The sequence below is a fragment of the Dasypus novemcinctus genome, chromosome 6 (assembly GCF_030445035.2).
Source record: "Dasypus novemcinctus isolate mDasNov1 chromosome 6, mDasNov1.1.hap2, whole genome shotgun sequence".
In the NCBI taxonomy this organism is placed as follows: Eukaryota; Metazoa; Chordata; class Mammalia; order Cingulata; family Dasypodidae; genus Dasypus; species Dasypus novemcinctus.
The window spans coordinates 47,000,169-47,023,670 of NC_080678.1; the positions used below are offsets into that span (position 1 = coordinate 47,000,169).

The window sequence follows — 23,502 nt, forward strand, 5'->3', positions numbered from 1 at the left end:
GTAATGATTTTAAAAGATTACAGATGGGAGAAAATATTTGCAAATCCTATATCTTATAAAGGAATAGTATCCAGAATATATAAAGAATTTCTACAATTCAATAATACAATCACAAACAACCGGAATAAAAAGCGAGGAAAAAAAAATTTAGTAGATGTCTAACCAAAGAAGATATGATTGTCTAATAAGCACATGAAAAGATGCTTAACATCATTACTCAATAGGAAAATGCAAATGTAAACAACAATGAAACTCCACAACATACTCACTAGAATGGAAATAATCAAAAAGACTGGTATGGCAGTTTGATATTATTTATGTAGTCCAAAAAAAGAGACATAGATTATGTTTATAAACTGGTCTGTTCCTCTAGGGATGATACCCTTTGATTGTATTAAATTCAAAAGTTTTACATTTACTTGATTAAATCAAAATTACGGTTTTGATTCAACCACGTTAGGAGGGCATAACCCAGGGTTGAGTTCCCACCCCCTTGGTGGGCTACATTCAATCAAGGAGAGCACAGGAAAAATACAAGGGAAAAGAGAAAGCTCCATAGATACGGCCGAGGAGAGAACTTAATTCTAGGGGCCCAGAAAGAGATAAGTCATTCACCTGATAGTTTGTAGCTAAAGAGACCAGAGCCCTGAGCAGCTAAGAAGCCCTGAAATCAGAAGAAGCTGGGCCCATGGAGCTTTAAGAGGAAACAGGAATGCTGAAAGCTTGCAGACATCTCTTGCCATCTTGCTTCAACATGTGGCAAATGACTTTGGGTAAGAAATCAACCTTTAGTTGGACTCTTCAGGGTCTTGCAACTAAAGCTAACAGATTTCTGGTACTTTGCATTAGCACACCTTTGGCTGACTAATACAACTGGCAATACCAAGTGTTAGGTAGAATGAAGAAAAACTGAAACTCCCATACATTATTCTTGGGAATGTACAACCACTTTGGAAAACAGTTTGGCAGTTTCTTAGAAATCTAAACAAGTACTTACGTGCCAGCAATTCCAATTCTAGGTATCTACCCAAGGGAAATAAAAATAATGTCCATACAGAGTTTTGTATGGGAATATTCATAATAGCCCAAAATTGAAAACATTCCAAATGCCCTGTAATTGTTGAATGTACAAGCAAAATAGGGTATTTTATCCATATAATGGAAAACGATTCAGGAAAAAAAAAGGAGCAGGCTACTGATAAATACTATAACATGGATGAACCTCAAAATATGCTACAAGAAAGAAGCCAGACACAAAGGCTACATATTATATGATTCCATTTACATAAATTTCTAGAAAAGGAAAACCTACAGAGAGAGCATGCACAAGAGTGGTTTCCTAGAGGGGTGGGAGTGGATATAGACTACAAAAGGGCCCAGGGAACTTTTTGAGGTATTGGAAATGTTCCAACATTAGATTATGGTGATGATACATATTTGTAAATGCACATAAAATCCACTTCTCTGTATGCTTACAGTTGGTGAAATGTATGGTTTATAAATTAAACTTCATTAGAGCTGTTCAACAACAGCAAAGATGAAAAAAACATGGTGGAAAAGTCTTCATTCCCACCCTTTCCCAGAAAATCTCTCCCAATCCCTTATTACTCATGCTGCTGCTTTATACAATATCACAAAAAAGATGCCTAGGGCTGGGAACCTACCGTCAAGAGGAATCTGTTTGGAACCTTTTGTTTAAACAAAGTACCCTTTTCCCCCTAAATTCTTACAAATGTCCATTGATTTGTGGGTAATTTAGTGTTAAAGCCCAAATTGCCCATGACGGCTTTATCTGACATCTGAATTTTGCTTCTTGGGCCTCCCACTTCTGACTGTCCTCTTTCTTCCCAAGCTCACTTTTGCTCTGGACACCTGCTTATGTTCAACCTCACTCCTAAAATACCCTAAAACACAAACCCCCAATCCCATCCCAGGCCCTGACAAGAACTTCATTCAGATTAGCACCAGCTTCTGTGTAGTAGTTCTGGGGAAGGGAGGAGTTCAGGCAGTATCTCATAAGCTAAAAGGTTTTTTTCCCAGAGATTTCAATTCTTTTTTCAAGTATGAGGACCCCTTTTAAATGTCAAAACATTTTTCAAACCCACACTAATAGTAATTGTACTTTTAGTATCAGTTGATTGAAAAAAATATAGAATGACAAAAAGCTATGATAGCTTAAATGCTCTTAAGTAAATTTGCATTTTATTACTCATAACCACAACCCTTTATCAGAAAGGGAATATATTTTTAAAAGGGAGAAAAACTTACTCCAGCTGCTTCTGCATTCTGGGAAAGTACAGAATTCACCTCAGGGGGAAAGTCATTCTTTTGTTTGGGATGACATAACTCTAGGCTAGTCTGATAGGAGAGAAGGAAGTTGAAGGGAAATAAATTGCTCTGCATAATGAAATAAAAGGGAACTTTTAAATTGTTCCCGAAGCTTAAGAGAGTAATGGCTGATTTTATTTTATTTTTTGTTTAGCTACAGGAGACCTGAACACACAGAAAAAGGTGTCTTTGGGAGAAAATTTTTTTTGATGGGAAAAGTTGGGCATGAATTCAGACCATTACTGCTTGGAGGCTGCAAGGATGTTCCAGCCCACCGTATGGGGGACACTAGTTTAAATGGAAGAGGGTATCTGCTATAGGAAATGCAGTTTCTGATCATTTTCTTGAATTATTTCTTTAGAATCATAAGACTTGTAAATTAGTTTTATACATAATGGAAGAAGATCCCCAAGCATTTGAACCAGTATTACTATACACAAAGAGATCAAACTAGACCCCACAGGACAGCTCTACTCAGTGGGTCACACTGGAGTAAAAGTAATCATCTCTTTTGGCCTTACCAAAAAAGGCATTCTTATATATACATTTTTTAAAATTTAACCGTAAAAAACCCTATAAGAAAGGCATTATCATCCCACTTTTACTATGTGGACATTGAGGCTCACATGGATTGAAATGATGTCTTTTAAGCTAATAAGGAAGTCACAGTCAGAACTAAAATCAGGGCCTTCAGACTCCAAATGTAGTGCTGTTTCTACTTCATCACAGCTATAAAAAATAAATAGAAAAAAAATAAAGGCATAAACAAAATTCTAATTTCATGACGTTTCAACAGCCAACAGAAAATGCCTCAGAAGTCCAAGAACGAAACACTGCTCTCCATAGAGGAGGTACTAGTGCTAACTTCAAACTACTCTTTCCCAGGCATTGACACTATGAATACTTATTCAATCATTCGGCAAACATTTACTGATTCTTTATCTTGTGCCTATGCACTGGCAAGAAGCCAAGCTCTGTAATCCAAACTTGAGTACTACTCAATAACTATTATCAATACTAGCGAAACAATATTCTTCCCTTGATGGTAAGAGCCCAATTCACTGGTATTTTAGTCTGTGGGTGTTATTAAGCTGATAAATTCCCTGCATTTCCTAAAAAACAAAAACCATTTACCCTGAAAGACATTAATTACATTCTCACACAAACTATCCGCCTACACTGCTTTTAAATGTGTAACCAGATAAACACATAAACCCATTCATGGCAATTTTTACTCTGGAGCACCCCAGATAAGGCAATGTCATCACTGAGAAGTTGCCCGACTGCAGCTAAGGAATAGCCTGGGCAGTCATCACGGGAAAATTTGGCCCAGTAGAGTTTCTACTCCAAAAAGGAAATAAAATAAACACCTGCCTAATGTTGTACCACTCACTGGTCTTTCCTCAGTGGGGTATGCAGAAGGATCAGTGGATAAGAAGTCAGTCCAGGGCACCTTTCAAAGTTTATTTCTGCCACTAAACAGGCAGTTGCTTCAAGAAGGCACTTACTCTCATATATTTTTTTTTAATGTAATATTTTTACAAAATCAATTAAAAAAATAAAATAAAATAAAATTATATTAAAAAAAAGAAAAAAGAAGGCACTTACTCTCCCTGTGCTTCAGTTTCCTCTTTATGGAATATGAAGGTTAGACTAGATATTATTTCTAAAATTCTCTATTAATCAAGGTCCCAGCAAAAAAAAAAAAAATTGATTGCACACTTAAATTAGGATAAGTCAAGGAAGGTTTAGTGAAGAGGCTATTTACAGATACATGGAAAATCACAGAGGCTGGTGCATCTATAGTATAGTCAACATCCCAGGCCCAAAGGGAAGAGGGAAGGAGGCAGTCAGCAAACAGAGAAGGAAGGAGTCACGTGGCAAGGGTCATGGAAGGGAACAGTGGCTTCCAGACAAAGGAACAGTGAGTGTAAGATGTGACCCTGTAGGAAGAGAGTTGGGGTGGCCCTGCCATTCTCCCTCCTTCTGAAATCCTTCCATGGACTCCCCATTGGTTGAAATCAACTGGAAGCCAGAGAACATGTCAATTTCCCAAGAAAGAGAAGAGAGTGGAAGTTAGAAAGTAGATCTAGAGAACTGAACTATCCCTTAAACAGTTTTAACATTCCCTGATTCTCTTTGCCTGGTAGTTGTGGGGCACAAGGGAAGTGTCACACTTGACTTCTGGTGTGCCAAGCCTGGAACTTCCGTGTAATAAAGAATAGGTATGGACCAATATGCACCAGGGTTAGCCCCTACCCTATTACCGTAAAGAATATTTCAAGGTGCTGATATCGTGCTACTGGGTGGTCTCCAAGGTCCAGGTATAGTCTATGATTTTCATCTTTAAATGAGGATTCATGATCTGTCATGAATAGACCATATTTTTTCATTCCCTTCTCTGTGAAACAGAAGGATTAAGCCACAGCGCTGAAATCAGACACACTTGGGTTTGATTCCTACGTAACTTGCTTTAACTCTCTAAGTCTTTCTTCATCCATGAAATGGGAATAACAGAACCTTCCTCATAGGATTGTTGTGAAGATTAAATATGTTCAATATATGGCACAAGGTCTGACGATAAATGGTATCATTTATTATTAATCCTTCATTGGGTATTTAACAAAAATTGCTTGGGGAGTTGTTCATGACTTTTACCCTAGTTATCTTCCTTTTCTTATATTCTGACTCTGACAGCTTCCTTCACATGGTTTTCTGGGGTTCCCACAATACCATTAGCTGATCAGGGATTTTTATTGAAGCTATAGATTAAATGAATGTGTTTGAAGAATTATCAGCTTAGGTAAGAAGAAAGTAATAGCTTTCAGTGGAAATATTGTTCATTTTGAAAATATGAATCTTACACATTAAAAATTAAATAAAATCTAAATAAAATAAACATCAATCATCACTTAAAGCCATTTTAAAAAATATAATTTAGAAAAAGGAAACTTGGGTTCTTACCAAAAGGCTCTATTTTGGCTACTGCCTCTTATGACTACATAATCCTATTTTTAAGAAACTTGGAGGACTTGTTATTATCCATAGATACTCTAAGAAATTACAAGGATGGGTAATCACCATGATCATAAAAGAGAAAGTGAAAATATGAAATGTCAATAACATCGCATGCATTGGGTTTTGTAGGGAAGTAGGGGGAAAATAAGTAAAAGAAAATAAAGAAATGGCCTGTTGGTGACCCAGAAGCCAAGCTTCAAAGACATCACAATAGAGTCACACATTTTCATCTGGTCAATCAATATTTCTTGAGTACATTCTTTGTTCCTGGTGCTGGACTAGGCCTTAGATGAAAAAATCCTATTAGTCATTGAACATTGCCCCTGCCCTCAGAGCATCTGAGATGGTTCATAAACCAGCCAATCCAGATGGACATCATGCTATTATATAAACAATTTAAGGTAACATAAATTCAAAGCAGAGTAGGGTAAAATTATTTCAAAGCCAAGACTAGAGTCAGTATGGGCAAGGCTGCAAATTCACACTTCAAAGGGTACATACAAGAATGGGAAGAACTGAGGGCTATTTTGTAATCTATCTTAAGGCTGTAAACAAATGATATTTAAGGGGCATTTAACAATCCCCTAGGAATTTTCCAGGGGAGTGGTTATTCCCTGGGAAAGGAATCAAGGCAAGAACCAGTATAGAAATGTAAAAATGCCTTTGACACACTTAAAACGTGACAATAAACAGTGTACATTTTGGGAGGTTGTAGAGATAAGGTTAGAGTTCATCACAGGATTTATTTTGTGCAGATATATTTGAAATTATCTGTGGCTGCAATTGACCCCATCACACTATTTCCTGTATCGAATCTTGCCCCTGGGCTTGGAAGTTAACACAAGAGGGCTACTGGGGATGTTCATGTAATGACCTATGCAGGTAAAACCCCATTATATTGGAAAGTGGATGTGGCTTAACCAGTTGGGTGCCCGCCTACCACATGGGAGGTCCTGGGTTCCGTTTCTGGTGCCTTCTAAAGAAGACGAGCAAGTCAGTGAGCTGACATGACAGGCTAGCGTGGCATGATGATGCAACAAGGAGACACAACGAGGAAACACAATGAAAGACACAACAAGCAGGGAGTGGAGATGGTGACTAGATGCCTCCCTCCCACAGGGGTTTGGTTCCCAGTGCCTCCTTAAAAAACAAAAGAAGATGAGCAGACACAGAGAGCACACAACGAACAGACAGAGCAGTGAGCACGAACAACGAGGCAGGTAGAAATAAATAAAATAAATCTAAAAAAAAAAAAAAAACCTTATACTGTCTCCCCTTGCAGGAAGACCTTATGACAAACATATTAGGAATAAAATCAGCAGGGTCTTCATAAAGTATGTGAGTCAGAACTGTGTGCCTTCAAAGTCACAGAACAAATGCTCCTGGCTACAGAGATGAAGTCCCGACTTAGGTGGAAGGACACAAGGCCCAGCAAAACAGAACTGGATCATCAGTGGTATGGTTTCTCTGTCCACATATTATATTCCCTGCCTACTTGTATTTAACCCCAGACCAAATTAATCAATCACTGCTTACTTGCTTGCTTCATCCATTTCATTCATTCTTCCAACAAATACTCAATGAGCACCTAACATACACCAACAAAAGGTAGAAGCAAACAGATCAATAAGATGCCCTTGCCCCCAAGGGCCTCAGCATGTGGTATGTGGGCAGGGATAATTACAATTCAGTGTGATGCTAAGACAGAAGTAGACTCAGGGTGCTAACGGAGATTCGGGGCACCTAACCCAGGCTGAGGCGTCAGGGACATCTCCCAGAGACTGTGACACTATAGTAAATCTTAAGAATGTTTAGAAAACAAGTAGAAAAAGGGAAAGCAACGCAAGCAGAGGGAACAGCATGGGCAGGGAAACAAGGAAGGACATGGAATATTTGAGGAAAATGGAAGCAACCCTCTATGGATGAAACACAGAAAGTACACAGGGAAGGGGGCAAGAGCAGGAGACAGCTAGAACGTTATCCAGGGAGTGATGACATACCTCTCAAGATCTAAAATGGAAGATATGACACCAATTATTTATACTACCTGGCTGACCCACTCAACACACCTCAGTGTGAATGAGTTCAAGTCCTTGACTTGACTCAAGCAGCATATGAACATGATTTTACCACTGATTTCAGGACAGGCCCAGGCCTATCCTAAACATTTCTGGCATCAAATATGTAGGGTGGTGTAGCAGTTTGATATTATTGATGAATTCCAAAAAGAAATATTGGATTATGCTTGTAATCTGATCTGTACCTTGGCATGATTGAGTTATGATTAGGGTATTGAGTCCCCATCCCTTGGTGGATGGGGACTCACAGATAAAAGGCATGGCAAAGAACAGAGTTGAGGGTTTTTAATGTTGGAGTTTTGATGTTGGGGTTTGATGATCAAGCTGGAGCCCCAGGGAGAGAGAGAGAGCCATTTGCCTGATAGTCTACAGCTGACCTAGTGGAGAGAGGCAAAGCCTAGAGAGTCTCATAGTCTACAGCTGACCTTATGAAATAAACAGAGGAGCTGAGCCCAGAGGAACCCAGAAAACCTGAACCCTTGCAGACAACGACAGCCGTCTTGCTCCAACATGTAAAAATAGACTTTGGTGAGGGAAGTAACTTATGCTTTATGGCCAGGCATCTGTAAGCTCCTACCCCAAATAAATACCCTTCATTAAAACCAACCAATTTCTGATATTTTGCATCAGCATCCCTTTGGCTGACTAATACAGGTAGCTTGGAGGCAGGTTGACATTCCCTGAAGCCTCATCAAGACCCCAATGTAGGCTTCTCCTAAAGGTAAACTTGATTTCCTTACTTCTTTTAGGGTGAAAGGAGAGAGGAGCATCAGAAAGGACATCAGTGAGCCCCTTTCCCATTCAAACAACCTTCTAATCCCAGAGAGATGCCCTGACTGGCTGGTAGAACCCACATCTCCGGCATGGCTCAGAGTCGGGCAATATTAATAACAACGTAATAGCAATGCATGCAGTCAGTGTGGGTTTTATATGCATCAGGCTCTTGCTAAACTCTTCATGGATATAATCTCATTTAAGCCTCACAATAACTCTGTGGAGAGAATTTTTATCATTATGAAGAACAAGGTTTGGAAATAAGGTATAGTGACTGTATTTGTTAGGGTTCTCTAGGGAAACAGAACCGATAGAAGTTATCTGTAAATAGCATCAGATTTTATAAAATTGTCTCATGCAAACACGGGCATGCATAAGTCCAAATTCCATAAGGCAGGCTGCAAGTCAGGGACTCTGATGATGAAGGTCCTCATTAAGTTCCCCAGGAGACACTGGCTATTTGAAGTAGAGATGGGAATTCTCTCTCTGAATGCTGAAATCACTACTCCTTTTAAGGCCTTCAACTGACTGGATGAGACTTCACTCACTGCTGATGGCAATCTCCTCAGTTGACTGTAGATGTAACCAGCCATCTATGCAATCAACTCAATGATGATTGGTCTATGAAATGTTCTTGTATTACAATTAGCCCAGTGCTTCCTTGACCAAACATCTAGGCACCATTACCTGACACATTAGCCTAACCATCACAGTGATTTACGCAAACAGGGAATCACAGAGTCTGGAAAGACCTGAATCCCAAGCCCTCACCTCCTCACAATGTTTTGTACTATGGGACTCCAATCCCATGTCTTCTCCAGAAGTGGTAACCCCAGTCTAAATAACCTCCCTCCCTGACCTTTCATAGACCAAGCTTCCCTCTCTACCCCCATACTCATTTATTCATTCAGGAATATTTTTGCATATATACCAGCAGACTGAGGAAGAAAAAGTAGACACAGTCCTGAGTCCAAAGTGTTTCTACTCTAATAGGAGATCCATTAATGTGTTAATGTATTCATTCAATGAATATGATTAGGTACCTATTAACACTTTGTGCCAGGAACTTTTTAAATAATAGCAAGTAGAAGCAAATAATGACTCTAAAGTTTCTTGTCCTCAGGGAGCTATATTCTAATAAAATTTAAGATATATACATAAATAATTATTATCATAGTACAATGCAGCAGATACAGACCAAGGATCATGGTCTCCTGCCAGCAGGAGGTAAGTACCTGCCAGCAAAACTTCCTGCAAGACTTGTCTCCAGTCACTGTCCCTACTTCTTCCCTCTCATTCTCTCTCCAGCTCACTCCACTGGGGCTTCTATTATACCATTCACTGAAACTGTTTTCTCAAGGTCACCAATAATCCAGACTCTTGATTTTTACCACCAAACCTCTCTTTTCCCATTTCAGTGAACAGCATCACAATCCACAGAATTGCCTAAGCCAAGCCTAAGAGGCATTCTTTATTCTTCTCTGTCCCTTACCACCACCCCACATCCACTCTATCAGCAAGTCTTCCAGGACATATCTGGAATCCTCCACTTTTCTCCAATACTCATTACTCCAAGTAATAAATCCAAGTTACCAAGCTAGACTACTGCATAAGTCTCTAATAGGTCTCACAGCTTTCATTCTCACCCTCTGTGATGGTTAGGCTATTGTATTAACTTGGCCTGGTAATTGTGCCCTGTTGTTTGGTCAAGCAAGCACTGGGCTAACTGTAATACAAGGCATTTATGGAGTTTAGTCAACATTGACTTTACTGCAGTGGTAAATCATAGATAGCTGGTTATAATTACATCAGTCAGGAAGACTGCCATCAATAATGAGTGATGCGTAATTCAATCAGTTGAATACCTTAAAAGGGGAAGTGATTCCAGCATTGAGAGAGAATTTCCCAGCTCATCTTTGGACAGCCAACATCTCCCAGAACTCATCAAGAACCATCACTGGACTTTTATCAGAGCTCCTCTTGCAGCCTACCTGAGGAACCTGGTCTTGTGCATCCCCACGACTGTGTGAAAGACTATGATAAATCTCTTACTATTGACAGTTACCATTTGTTGATTCTGTTTCCCTAGAGAACCCTGACTAATACACCCTCCTTTATTTCATTCTCCACAAGGATACCATAATGAACTTTTTAAAAATTATAAATCAGATCATGTCACCCTATGTTTAAAACTCTCCAATGGTTTCACTGCACTTAGAATAAAATCCAAACTCTACCTGGACTGAAATCCCAATATGATACAACTACTTCACTAACTTCATCTCCTTCCAGGTTTGTTTAGTTTTTGTTTTTTTTTTAATACCTCTACCTCCAGTCACACCAACCCAAGCCCTATGCACCAGCGGCCCTTTGCTTGGAATATTCTTCCTCCTGATTTTCACATAGACAGCTCCTTCATGTCATTCAGATCTTTACTTACATGTCACCGCCTCAAAGAGGCCTTCCCTGACTACCCACTCTTCATTGAATCACTGTTTTAATTTTCTTCATGGCACTTATTACTAATGAATTAGTGATGTTTGGTTTTGAAAAACTGTTGCCTGAAACATTTTTTGAAAAATCAATGTCTTGTCTTTGTTTTGTTCCTAAATTCTGTTTCTTGCCTGTCTCTTCTTACTAGATAGAAGACCCAGGAGAGCAAAGACATTACTTGCCTTCTTCAGGACATGGGAGAGTAATTGATGCAGAGCAGGTATTCAATAAAGACTGAATGAATGAACAGACGAATCCCCTATGTTGGAGATTGAATCAGGTCTTCCACAAGGTATGTTCAAGTCCTAACCCCTGGTCCTATGGGTGTGAAGTCATTTGTAAATAGGATCTTCAAAAATCCTATTCAGATGAGTACAAATTGAATCAGAGTGGGCTCTTAATCCATTATGACTAGAATTCTTATAAGGAGAGGAAATCTAGACAGATGGGCAATTGAGCAAAAGGAGAAGTCAGAGGAGGAGCCAGGACATATTGCCATGTGACAAAGGCAGAGATTAAGCCACCATTAGTAGATGACAGACTCTGAAAGCCAATAACATGATTTTGGGCTTTTATCCTCAAGAACTGTGAGACAATAAATTCCTCTTGTTTAAACCAACAATGTGTGGTATTTGTCCTAGCAGTCCTGGCAAACTAAGACCCCTTACAACTTCCATAATTAGAACAGGCAATTTTGATGTGTCAAGTTGCTAATAAAGGGCTATCATCTTTGTGACTCAGAAAGGAAGCCAGAGTGGTAGGGACCTGTGGTATAAAGAAAACTCTCATGCTTGAAATCCTAAGACAATCCATTTACGAGGACAGAAACTTTTTCAAAGACTTTGAGATGTTCAGAGACTTTTTTCGCAAACCAAGGATACAGAATAGTACATTTCCCAAAATAAAATTCTGAAATATTCAGGCAGCTGGGCCAATTGATTGTGGGTAGATTGGAGCATACTATTTAAGTCTCCCTGAGTTTACCCATAAATATTGGTAGCCCCCCTTAGGTGGATATTTCTGCCTGATGTTCCAGGAAAAAGAAGCATTTGGATAGAAGAAAGCTATCCAGCTGCCTCTACCTTTGAAAGAGTGAAAAGTATTATTAGAATGCCCAGAAATACTGAATGCTCAGGAATGTGAGTCAGAAGAGAGGCCATGATGCAAACCCACTAAACAGACAAAAAACAAAGCTTCCCCAGAGAACCACAGCTGCTCAGTTCCCAGAATTTGGCAACCTTTATTTCAACTTACAACATCAGAAAAGTGAGCACTTAGGCCTGACCTAGGAGACATCATTTTGTGGCAGTCCTTAACAAGAATTCTCCAGGCACAGAAAGCTGTTCAAAAAAGACTAGAGAATACCTGGGGTTTTATTGATGGAAGCTCTAAAAAAAAAAAAATTGTTTCCAACCAGAGCTAAATGACTCATAAACTCCTTCAAGCAAGAAAGGTCATATCATACAGCAATTGACTATAACTTTTTAAAGCTCTAAATTTTCTGATATGTGAATGATCTTAATTTGCCCTCAACTAAGTAACATCTTCAGGACAGGGTTTTACTCACCTTTGTACACCCAATAGGCAAGTATTGAGGGTAGGCTTACTAAATAAATCTCCCGACCACTTTATTTCACACACCCCCACATACTGGCGTATCTGCTAGGGTCCTCTGCTCAGATTTTATCTTGAACCTATAAGAGAGTAGAGCTTGATATTCCATAATGAGCTAATTTTAACCCTAAACCAAAAACCAACTGATAGAATTGAGTGAGAATGCCTTGAGTCAACACTGAAGAGCAGTGAGGCAGGGGATCAAACTGCCCCTTCCACTCTTGTGCTTCCAAACACAAGTAGCCTGAACATTCAATACTTATAGCAGCCACCAAAATAAAGAGAACCCTGAGTGACAAAGGCATAGATTTTGTCTTCTCCTTTTAACTACATAAATTTAAACTTATGAGAAATGTTCAAATTTTTCTTACAGGGATCTGATTACTCATATCAAAACATTTGTGCAAGGGCAAAGGCCAGTGAAGAAGGATGGTCCAATGATAAGCCCTTGATACTGATGACTATGCTTATGAGCCTGTGTGCCTGAAACTTCAACTAGGCCTAGAGCTGCAGGGTACCTAAGAGTAACCTCCTGAGAGACTCCATGTTGCTCAAATGTGGCCACTCTCTAAGCCAAGCTCAGCATGTAAATGCATTACCTTCCCCCCAGTATGGGAAGGTACTGGGGATGAGCCTCCCTGGCGCTGAGGGATTACTACCTACCACCAACTGGTGATGCAACTATAAAAAGATCTTGAATAAAAGGGGGAAATGGTAAAGACAACTGAGTTTATATGGCTAAGAGACTTCAAAATGAGTCAGGAGGTCTTCAGAGGGGTCACGCTTATGCACATCTCAGCAGGATCCCAGAGACAGCCAAAGTAGATACAACCCCAGGTACTGGTATTCCTGAGGGTTATGGAGACACACAGGTCCTACGGTCATGGCAGATAGTTCTGGAGTTCAGTGCCTTGTCAGAGGGCCCTACTTTGGAATCTGCGCTCCTGAGTGTGATGGAGTTGGACTCAGATGTGACCTTTTATACATGCCTCTCCTGTCTTTTTTTTTTGTCAAAAAGAACCTTTATTACTCTTATAACAGCCTCTCGTGCTTTCTTGCCAGATGTCTTTGGAGCAGAAGCAGGAGCTTTCTGAGCTGGAGCTTTCTGGCCCTTCTGAGCTTTTGGAGCACCTGCCTTCTGGCCTGCGGCTTTCTGGGTGGGAACTTTGTGAACTGAAGCCTTCTTAGTCACAGTGGTCATCTTTTCTGCAGGAACCTTAGCAGCAGATGCAATGGCAATTCCCTTAGCAGCTGCTGCTTTTTTAGGAGAAGCTTTCAGGAGAGCTACCTTTTGAAGCTTCTTAACTTCATGCTTAATTATTCTGTTCCTCATTTTCTTTGCCTTCCTGACGTTAAAACGGTCAAAATCTGTCATCTCGGCTTTCCTTTCTCTGGCCTCAATCTTCTTGGCCCATCTTGTGACTGCCCATTTCTTATTGATGTCTGCTTTCTCCCAGGCTTGTCGGACATAATTCTGGCAGGCACTGTGTGGGAACTTGAGGATGAAGTCGGTGAGCTGCCTGCATTTGAAAGGCATGGTCTGTCTCCTTACTTGAGTGCAGGGTCCATCAACCAGAGCCCTGTTCTGGTCAATCACATCTACAGTCGTGACCAGCTTCCCGGCATGAGGCCCGAAGGAGACATAGGCCACCCGGCTGACCTCCATGAAGTGCCTGAACACCATGGCAGCGGGGGCCGGCGAGAAGGAATCTTCGTCTGTCACTTTTACTGAACCTGTGTTTGGCACTGGGGTTGGTGTATACTCAGGGACTTGAATCTCTGGACTGTCCATGTGCCAGCTGGGCCCTGAGACTCAGAAGAGTTGCAACATCTACTCTCCAGTGCGTTGGACTTACCTAGGTCAGCTAACAGGGAGGTAAAGATGGTCAACCATCACATGAGGGAACAAGAGTGCCTACAACTGTAAGCAGGAGAATCATATCAATGAGACATTGGGATCTAAGCCCCCTCTCGATTTAGAGGTAGAGTGGACATCACGATCCCAGGGTCTACAGGATGGAGGAATAAAATATGCATTAGAGTGGACTTACTGGTATTCTATAGAACTATTGTGACTCTAGCAATGGAAGAAATTGTATCCCTGATGTGGAGACAATGGCCACAGCAGTAGCTGAGGGCAGGGAGAGGGAAGAAGAGATATGATGTGGGGGCATTTTCGGGCCTTGGAGTTGTCCTAAATGATATTGCAGGGACAGATGCTGAACCTTATATATCCTGCCATAACCCACTAAATGGACTGGGGGAGAATGTAAACTACAATGTAAACTATTATCCATGCAGAATAGCAGAGCTCCAAAATGTATTCACCAAATACAATGAAAGTGCTACAATGATGAAAGAGGCTGTTGAAGTGAGAGAAGTGGGGGGTGGGGGTGGGGTATATGAGAACCTCTTATATATATTTTTTATTTTTATTTATTTCTCTCCCCTTTCCCCTCTCCCCCCCCACCCCATGTCTGCTCTCTGTGTCCATTCAGTGTGTATTCTTCTTTGTCTACTTGCATTCTTATCAGCAGCACCTGGAATCTGTGTCTCATTTTGTTGCATCATCTTGCTGTGTCAGCTCTCTGTGTGTGCGGTGCAACTCTTGGGCAGGCTGCACTTTTTTCGCTAAGGGCAGCTCTCCTTGAGGGGTGCATTCCTTGTGTGGGGGGCTCCCCTACTCAGGGGACACCCCTGCGTGGCATGGCACTCCTTGCTCACATCAGCACTGCGTGTGGGCCAGCTCACCATATGGGTCAGGAGGCCCTGGGTTTGAACCCTGGACGTCCTATGTGGTAGGTGGATACTCTATCAGTTGAGCCAAATCCGCTTCCTCTTATATTTTCTAATGTACCACTTTTTTGTGATCTATGTATCTTTAAAAAAAAAAGACATTTAAAAGATAAATAAATATGGTTACAGCACATATCCCTTTGGAAACAGTCAAGTGTGCTTCACACTACTAAATGTTAAAACCAAATGATTATTGGCATATACTGGACTGATGGCATCCACTTGCAATAAATACAAAAAAGGAGTATTTGGTTGGTTGGGTAAATCATCTTGTTGAACTAACTGAATATCTGTTGTGTAATATAAAATATTCCTTCCTTGTTTTCTTGTGTTAAGGTATATATTCTATTTGTGTGGAATTCTTATTCAAATGCAGTCCTATTGACAAATGCACTCTTGCTGGGGGGAAGAAAAGCCCTCTTATTTTTGAATTATTGGTTGCAGCTTGTTTGTATAAACACTAACAAATATCTTAATTCAGAAAAAAAAAACTCCTTGTGGAATAGAGAAGAATAATGATATTAACAAAACAACAGCAATATGAATAATGATAAGAGTGCACACTTATCAGCACTGAGCATGTGTCAGGCATGCTGCTAAATACTTCACATAAACTGTTCCATGTGTCACAAACCTAAGAGGAAGGCATTATTACTATTTTATAGATGAGTATCCTGAGGCTTAGAGAAGGTGAGCAATGTCCCCATGGTCACAGAATTATAAATGTCAAATTTGAAACTTGAACCCAGTTTAGTTGACTCCATGGTCTGGGTAGCACTCATTTTTAACTAGTTCAACTTTATCCCAAGCACTAAGCCCAGTGTCTGGCACTGACCAAAGCAGTAAGATTCAAATCTGGGCACTAATTGCTAGGAGGCAGTCTAAGACTAAAAGTACAGACTATGAGGCAAAAAAACAGTCATGGCTTCAAGTCCCAGACAGGCCACTTGCTACTCCTCTGATTTTAGGTATTTTTTTTTAACACCTCTGAACCCTGATTTTCTCATCTATAAAATGGGGATAAGACAAGTGCCTTCCTTATAGGGCTGTTGTGAGAATTAAATAATATTGGCAAAGTACCTAGCATGAGATCTAATGCAAAGTAAACCACTTATAAGTACACAATTCCTTATCCACAAATTTTATTCCCAAAGAGCTCTGAAAATCAGATGTTTTCTCATAAACTAGTTGTATTAATTTCCTGTTGCTGCTGTAACAAATTACCACAAACTGCATGGCTTAAAACAATACAAAATAATTATTACACTGTTCTACAGGTCAGAAGTCTGACAAGAGTTTCCCTGGACTAAAATCAAGGTATTGGCAACTATGTTCCTTTCTAAAGGATCTCTTTTCCTGCTTTGCTTTTTCCTGCTTACATTCCTTGGCCCATGGCCCCTTCCATCTTTAAATCTAGTGATGGCCCCTCATATAGAATCCTTTCAACCTCTGGGTCTATTACCCATCTTCCTCTCTCTCTCCTGCCTCCCTCTTTCACATTGAAGAACCCTTATAATAACGCTGGACCCAAGATAGTTCAGAATAATCTCCTTATTTTAAGGTCAGTTGATAAGTAGTTCTAATTCCATCTGTAACCTTAGATCTTCATTTGCCATGTAAATTAACATAGGCACAGAAGCTGGAGATTAGGATGGAGACATGATTGGGGGCCATTTTTCTCTCAGTCACACTAGCAACAAATTTACCTGACACCAAAACCTAACCTGAACTGATATGACTATTTTTTTTTAAGATTTATTTTTATTAACAGCCCCTCTCCCCACCCCACCCCACCCCACCCCCATTGTCTGCTCTCTGTGTCCATTTGCTGCATGTTCTTCTGTGTCTGCTTGTGTTCTTATTCTCATTAGGTGACTCTGGGAACCTTCCAGAGTGGGAGAGAGGTGATTAATCTCTTGCGCCATCTCATCTCCTTGTTCTGCAGTGTCTTCTTATTTTCTCCCCTTTGTGTCTCTTGTTGAGTCATCTTGCTGCACAGTTCTCCACGTCGGCCAGCACTCCTGCACAGAGCAGCTTTTCCGTGCAGGGCGGCATTCCCATACAAGGCGGCACTCCTGTGCGGGGCTGCATTCCTGCGTGGGTTGGCACTCCACGTGCGCCAGCTCACCCTCACCAGGAGGCCCTGGGCTTCGAACCCTGGACTTCCTATGTGGTAGATGGGAGCCTAATTGGTTGAACCACATCCGTTTCCCTGATATGACTATTTATAATCTTTATTTTCCCCACTAAATGTGAATATTCATATGTGTGGTCACAGGATGTAGCCCCAGACACTATGTAACACCATATACTCACTGAATTACATTTCAAAAATCTAAAAAATTCTGAATTATTCTTATTTTTATTAACATCATCCTCCTCCTCTCTGGAAGGCTGGAGAACACTCCATGCTTGACATGGTTCACTGATTACCATCAGAGAGCCAGCACCCCATAAGCCTCAAAAAAACCTGTATCCATTCCTTCTGCCTGCCCTCCTTCCTACCTGTGTGCCCTGGGGCACGTTACTTGGCCTCTGTCAGCATCATGGGAGGGGGGTGCATGGTATGAGGTGGATAAGAGTGCAGTAGTGGTCTTGGGATTGAAGGAGATGAATCATATAAAGGCTGGGCACTGAGCCCTGCACATAGCACACATTCAACAAATGGGATCTCTATTGCCAGTATTAGCCTCCTCTTCCTGGGTATCACCTACGGGCCACCCCCACCCCCAGGCTCTTCATTCTGGTTTATGTGGACTTTCACATCTGGCAATACATATATATATAAACATACATTATATATATATTTTTCCCCCATTTATTTCTATAATACCTAAATCAGAAATCTTCTGAAAAATATGTGTATTCAATAAAAGAAAAAGGCTCTATGATTTTCGTTTCACATGGCACAGCAATGATGGTGAGAAAGAGCAGGTTCCTGACTCTAAAATGCTCTGGCTTCCCTGCTTTGCCAGCCATTGAAGGCGGCTTTGTTAATGTCAATATTCTGTATATGCATGGAGAGCAGAAAGTGACTCATCAGCCTACTACAGCTTAATAGGACAATCCCTTGGGACTGTCCAACTGCCTCCACGCTGCTTCTATTTTAACCAATCTTCTAATCCTAATTAGGTTTCCCAAATAAACTTCTCTGCCGTTACCAAGAGAGATGTTTTGTAGGAAGCTGGAGAATAAAAAGTCAAGGCCGGAAATGTGGAATTGGGAATTAAAAGCACCATTCCTTTCTTCCTTCCTTGGTCAATCCACAGAGATTTACTGAACACCTATTATGTGCCAGATGCTGAGCTGGGGACAGGGGATGTAATCATGTAGAACGTACAGATGATCCCACAAATCATTAATTGAGTACAATTAATTTCACAAATAATTAATTACAAATTGAGATGAGTGGTGGTAAGAAAACACACAGCCTGGGAGTCCAGGAATGTTCCATGAGACAATAAAATGTAATCAAGAACCTGCCTGAAGAGTGATAAGAATCAAGCAGCCAAAAGAGGTAGAAGAATGCTTGCGATAGAGTAGGGAGGTGGGGAGAGACTTGTGAAGGTCCTGAACCCCTGAACATGAAAGGAACTGAAAGAAGACCTGTGTCACCAAAACATAGGGCAGAGAGGGAAGGAGAGAGAAGGAAAGAGGGAAAAAGAGAGAGACTGAGATGGAGGGAACTGAATCTAGGGCAGGGATCAGCAAATTAAGGTCAAGATTCCAGTTTTTCATATGCCCTCCAGCTAAGAATATTTTTTACATTTTTTTAAGTAAAAAAGAATACTTCCGTGTATTTGAAAAGTATATGAAACTCAAATTTCGGTATCCATAAACAAAGTTTTATTGAAATGTAGCTACACCCACACGTTTCTGAAGTATTTCATGCCACGATGGTAGAATTCAGTAGTTGCAACAGAGACCACATGGCCTGTAAGCCTAAAATATTTACTATCTGGCCCTTTAAGGAAAAGTCTGCCAACCCTGATCTAGGGAGCTAGGCAGGAGCCAGATTACACAGTCTTTTAGGTCACATTAACGATTTGGGATCTTATCCCAAGTACGGGGGATCCCATTAAGTGAGTGTTTTTTCTTCTTCTTTATTTTCTTTTAAATGTTACATTCAAAAAATATGAGGTTAAGTGAGTCTTAAGCAGGGGAAGAGCAGAATCCAGTAATGCCCAAATTTGTCTGCACAATGGAATCCCCTGGGAGCTTCAAAATATATAGATGCATGATTCCCATCCCCAGATGCTGTAATTTAATTGGTCTAGGGCATGGCCTAGGCTTTGGAATTTTTAAAGACTCCTGAGTGACTAAGTTTGGAAACCATGGGTATAATCACATTGGCATTTTCTAAAGAACAACCCAACTCAGGATACATATTAGAATCACCTGGAGATATTTTCAAACACACTGATGGCCAGATCCATCCAGACCAATTAAATCAGGCTCTCTAGATCTCAAGATCTAGAGCAGGGGTTCTTAACCTTTTCTGTTCCATGGACCCCTTTGCCAGGCAGGTGAAAAACATGGACCCCTTACTAAGTCCACACTATATTGTGTGTCATTTAATAAATATATCGTACCCGCACAAACACGTCCCCTCAAGAATAAGGTTTTTCTGAATTTCAAATTCAAGCTCAGGACCCCTTGTTAAGAACCCCTGATCTAGAGGTAGAGCCTGAACAATGGCATTTTTTCAACATTGCCCAGGTGATTCTAATGTGCAGCCAGGGTGGTGCACACTGCATTAACCTGGGGGCAAGGGTGGCTCCAGGGAGGCCGTGGAAGGAAGCTGCTCTGAGTGGTCCAGCTTCAGCTGAGGTACTGGGTGGAGGGGAGAGGGTGGTATGAAAGCAAAGTGGAACGTCAATCAGCAGGACCTGCTGACCAACTGGTGAGAGTACAGCATTGGGGGTGGGAAGACTGAGGGATGATGCCCAGATATCCAGCAAAGCTGCTGAGTGCAGAGTGCTGTGATTTGTTGGGGTGGAACCTTGAAAGAGGAACAAGTTGGGGGGTTAAGAGCATTAGTTCTGTTCTGACTTATTGTTGAAAAGGAGGTTCTCAGTGAAGGAGTCAGTTAGATTAAGGTTATAAAGGAGGCTGCAGTCAAATCATAAAGGGCTTTGAATGCTATACTAACAATATCCTCCTTCATTTCATGCACCCAACATTGGGAAACCCCTGAGGATACAGTGAAAGGCTTTTGAGTCAGATGCTGTTTTTGCCACACCCAATGTGTACGAGTTTCCTAGTCTTCCTCACCTACAAAATGGGATTAAAAATGTCTGTACTCTATTGCTCCCCTTTGACCAACACAGACACTCAATAATAGACACTCAAGGGTGCTGTGAAGATTAAGCGAGATGCCATGTGTAAAGTGTGTAGGAACTGATGTAGCACAAAAGGTCCTCAAAGCTGGTAGCTGTTATCCCTAAAGGGCTTCCAGAGACTGACACAATGACACCTTCACAATGATGTTTTAGGAAATGTATGTGGACACTTGTGGAAAGGCCGAGTGAATGAAGAAACTGTCTTTGGGCTTAGCAGTTGGGATTAAGTTCAGCTGTGTGTGATAGACAAAATAATGGTTTCTGTCAATCAGTAAGAAGATGGAGTTCCAACAACCCTCCAGGACCCAGACTACCTTTCCAGCTCACTGTTCCTCCTTCCCAAGTGAGGCCCTTGTGACCCAGCTGACCAAGAAGAAGGCCCAAGTCTTAATCATCATATCCACATTCCAGGCCACAAAATGCAGGAAAGGACATAACAGAAAAGGGAAAGAGCACACGCCACTGTCCTTAAAGAAGTTTCTGAGAAGGTGACACACAATACTCCTGCTTACATCTCTAGGGCCAAAATGTAGTAGCGTGGCCACACATGGTTGCAAGAGAGGCTTAGAAATGTAGTCTTTATTCTTTACTTCCCAGTAAAAATAAGGACTCCTACAACTAAGGAGGAAGGGGGAAATGAAGGTCGGGCTAGGCCACAAGGGGTGTAGTTCAATCTGCGCAGGCTTTCCCGATGCTGTTCCTGACCTTGGAGTGCTTTTCTGCTCCCTTCTGAGTTCACTCCAGATGGATTCATGATTCCCATAGGCTCTTGCATACTCTGTTCCCCAGCCTGGAATACCCTCCCACCTTTCCATCGCCAGTCCAATTCAACATTTAAGACCTAACTCAGGATCAAGTCAGCACCTTCAACATGGGCCCTGACTATGTTCCTTAAACAGATTAATAGAGAAAAAAAGTGTTTACTTAGTACTTGAATAGGTTTTGAACACTGGTTCCATCCTGACAAACTATGTTCTTGGACAAGTCACTTCACCCCTCTGAGCCTCGAGGGGTGCTTCCTCCTAATCCAAGGGGGGGGAAATAATGTCCACCCCACAGAGCTATAGGAAGGATCAAAGGAAGTTCTGTGTGTGGAAAGCCATCTGTAAACAACAAAACACTAACCATTTCTGTTAGCATTTCTACCCTGCGGTGTTACTTCCTGCCAGTTAATTTAAAAAGGAAAAAACAGTTTATGGGAAATGTTACCTCACAAAAGAATAGAGCAGAAGACCTGTTCTGTCTCTCACCTTCCCAACCATCTACCCTATAGCAAACTAGGAAAAGATTCCATTACCTTGCAAAATGTATCTGAAAATTAATTTTAGTGATGAGCATCGATGACTTCCTTCGAAAAGAAAGGTGATCCGGAAAAGCCAGAACGCACCCTGCGCTGCTGATCACAGCAGAATTAAAGCCAAGAACAGAACTCAGATAATCGAAGGGAATGAGTCACAGTACCTGGCGAGGAAGCAAGGCTTCAGCCAAAAACCAGTCAGAAGGAAATATTATGGCTCTTGTAAATGAGCCAGATGAGTTCCTGTAACCGTGGACAACCCAAAGATGACCCCCACCCTCACGCACGAAGCTAAGTGCTAATGGTTGATGATGGCATTAAAGGAATAAGTGAATCTGCTCAAATTAATCAAGCACAAATAAAAATATGCCCCACAAGATGTCATCAACTGCTTTTGTCCTTTTTATTATAAAATGAAGAACATATATGGAAAAGCACCTAAATATACATGGGCACTTAAAACAATAATTTAAAAAGTGAACACCAATATAACTACCATTCCAGTCAAAAAACAGAACATTATCAGCCCCTCAGAGGCACAACTCTCTGATCATAATCCCTTCCTGCCCACTTAGTAGTAGTCACTATTCTCAGATATATATGCCTTTCCTTTCTTTATAATATTACTACTTACACAAGTCCCTAAACAATTTTGTTTGTTTTAAATATTTGTATGAATGGAATCAGATTCTATGTAGTCTTTTGTACTTTGTTTCTTCTGCTCAGCATTATGTTTATGACCCCAGAATTTATGGATGAAATGATGATATCTGAATTTGATTTAAAATAATGGGAGAGTGGGAAGGAGTTGCAAAGTATACACTGAATAGCTTAGCCATAAATTGATTCACAGTTTAAGTTATCTGATGGATACATCAGGGTTCATTATGCTGTACTCTTCATTTTTATAATAAATTTTAAAAATTACTTTATGATATTCATCTGGTTGCAGTGTTTAGATATAGTCTCTTCATTTTGATCGCTGCAATTCTCAAGGAAGGTCCCAAGACCAGAAGCATCAGAATCACCTGGGAATTTGTTTGAAATGTAAATTGTTGGACCCTACCACAGATTTACCAAATCAGAAACTCTCAAGATAGGTTCCAGCAATCTGTTTTTTTGTTTGTTTGTTTGTTTTTTAGGAAGTACCAGGGATTGAACCCAGGCACATGGGAAGCAGGTACTTAGCCACTTGAGCTATATCTACTCCCAGCAATCAGTTTTAATAAGCTCTCCAGGTAATTCTGATTGAGCATGCTCAAGTTTGAAACCACCAATGAAGAGTATTCCATTGTGTGAATATACCACAACCAATTTATCCCTTCTACTACTGATAACCCTTTGGATTATTTCACATTCTGGGGTTTCAAGTTTGCAGATATTATAAATTTTCTTCTATAAAACTTTCAGTGGACAGGAGTCTGTCTCTCTGACATATATCTAATGGTACAACAGTAGAGTCATAGGATATAGGTATCTTCGACATTATTTGATAATGCCTAAGCATTTCCAAAGGGATTGCACCAATTTACACTCCCACTAGCAATGTATGAAAGTTCTTTGCCAAAACTTAGTATTTTCAAACTTTTAATTGTTGCTAATCTCCAAGGTTAAACACTTTTAAGCTTCCCAATTTGGAATCATGAAATTAAGGGACATGAAATTAAGATTTTGCAAATAAATTATTTGGTGGGTTTACATGGATGGACCTGATGCAGGAAAAAGTTTGACGTGATGGAGAAAGTAAAAAAGGCCAATATGA

General features: G+C 40.7%; 1 protein-coding gene and 1 pseudogene across 2 annotated transcripts in view; both read right to left on the reverse strand.

Annotated features, from left to right (window-relative positions):
* HTR7 (5-hydroxytryptamine receptor 7) overlaps positions 1-23,502 on the reverse strand; it is a 115,873-nt gene that overhangs the window by 82,836 nt on the left and 9,535 nt on the right. The gene's annotated exons all lie outside the window — the stretch shown is intronic.
* On the reverse strand, positions 13,285-13,989 carry LOC139439159 (large ribosomal subunit protein eL14 pseudogene; annotated as a pseudogene).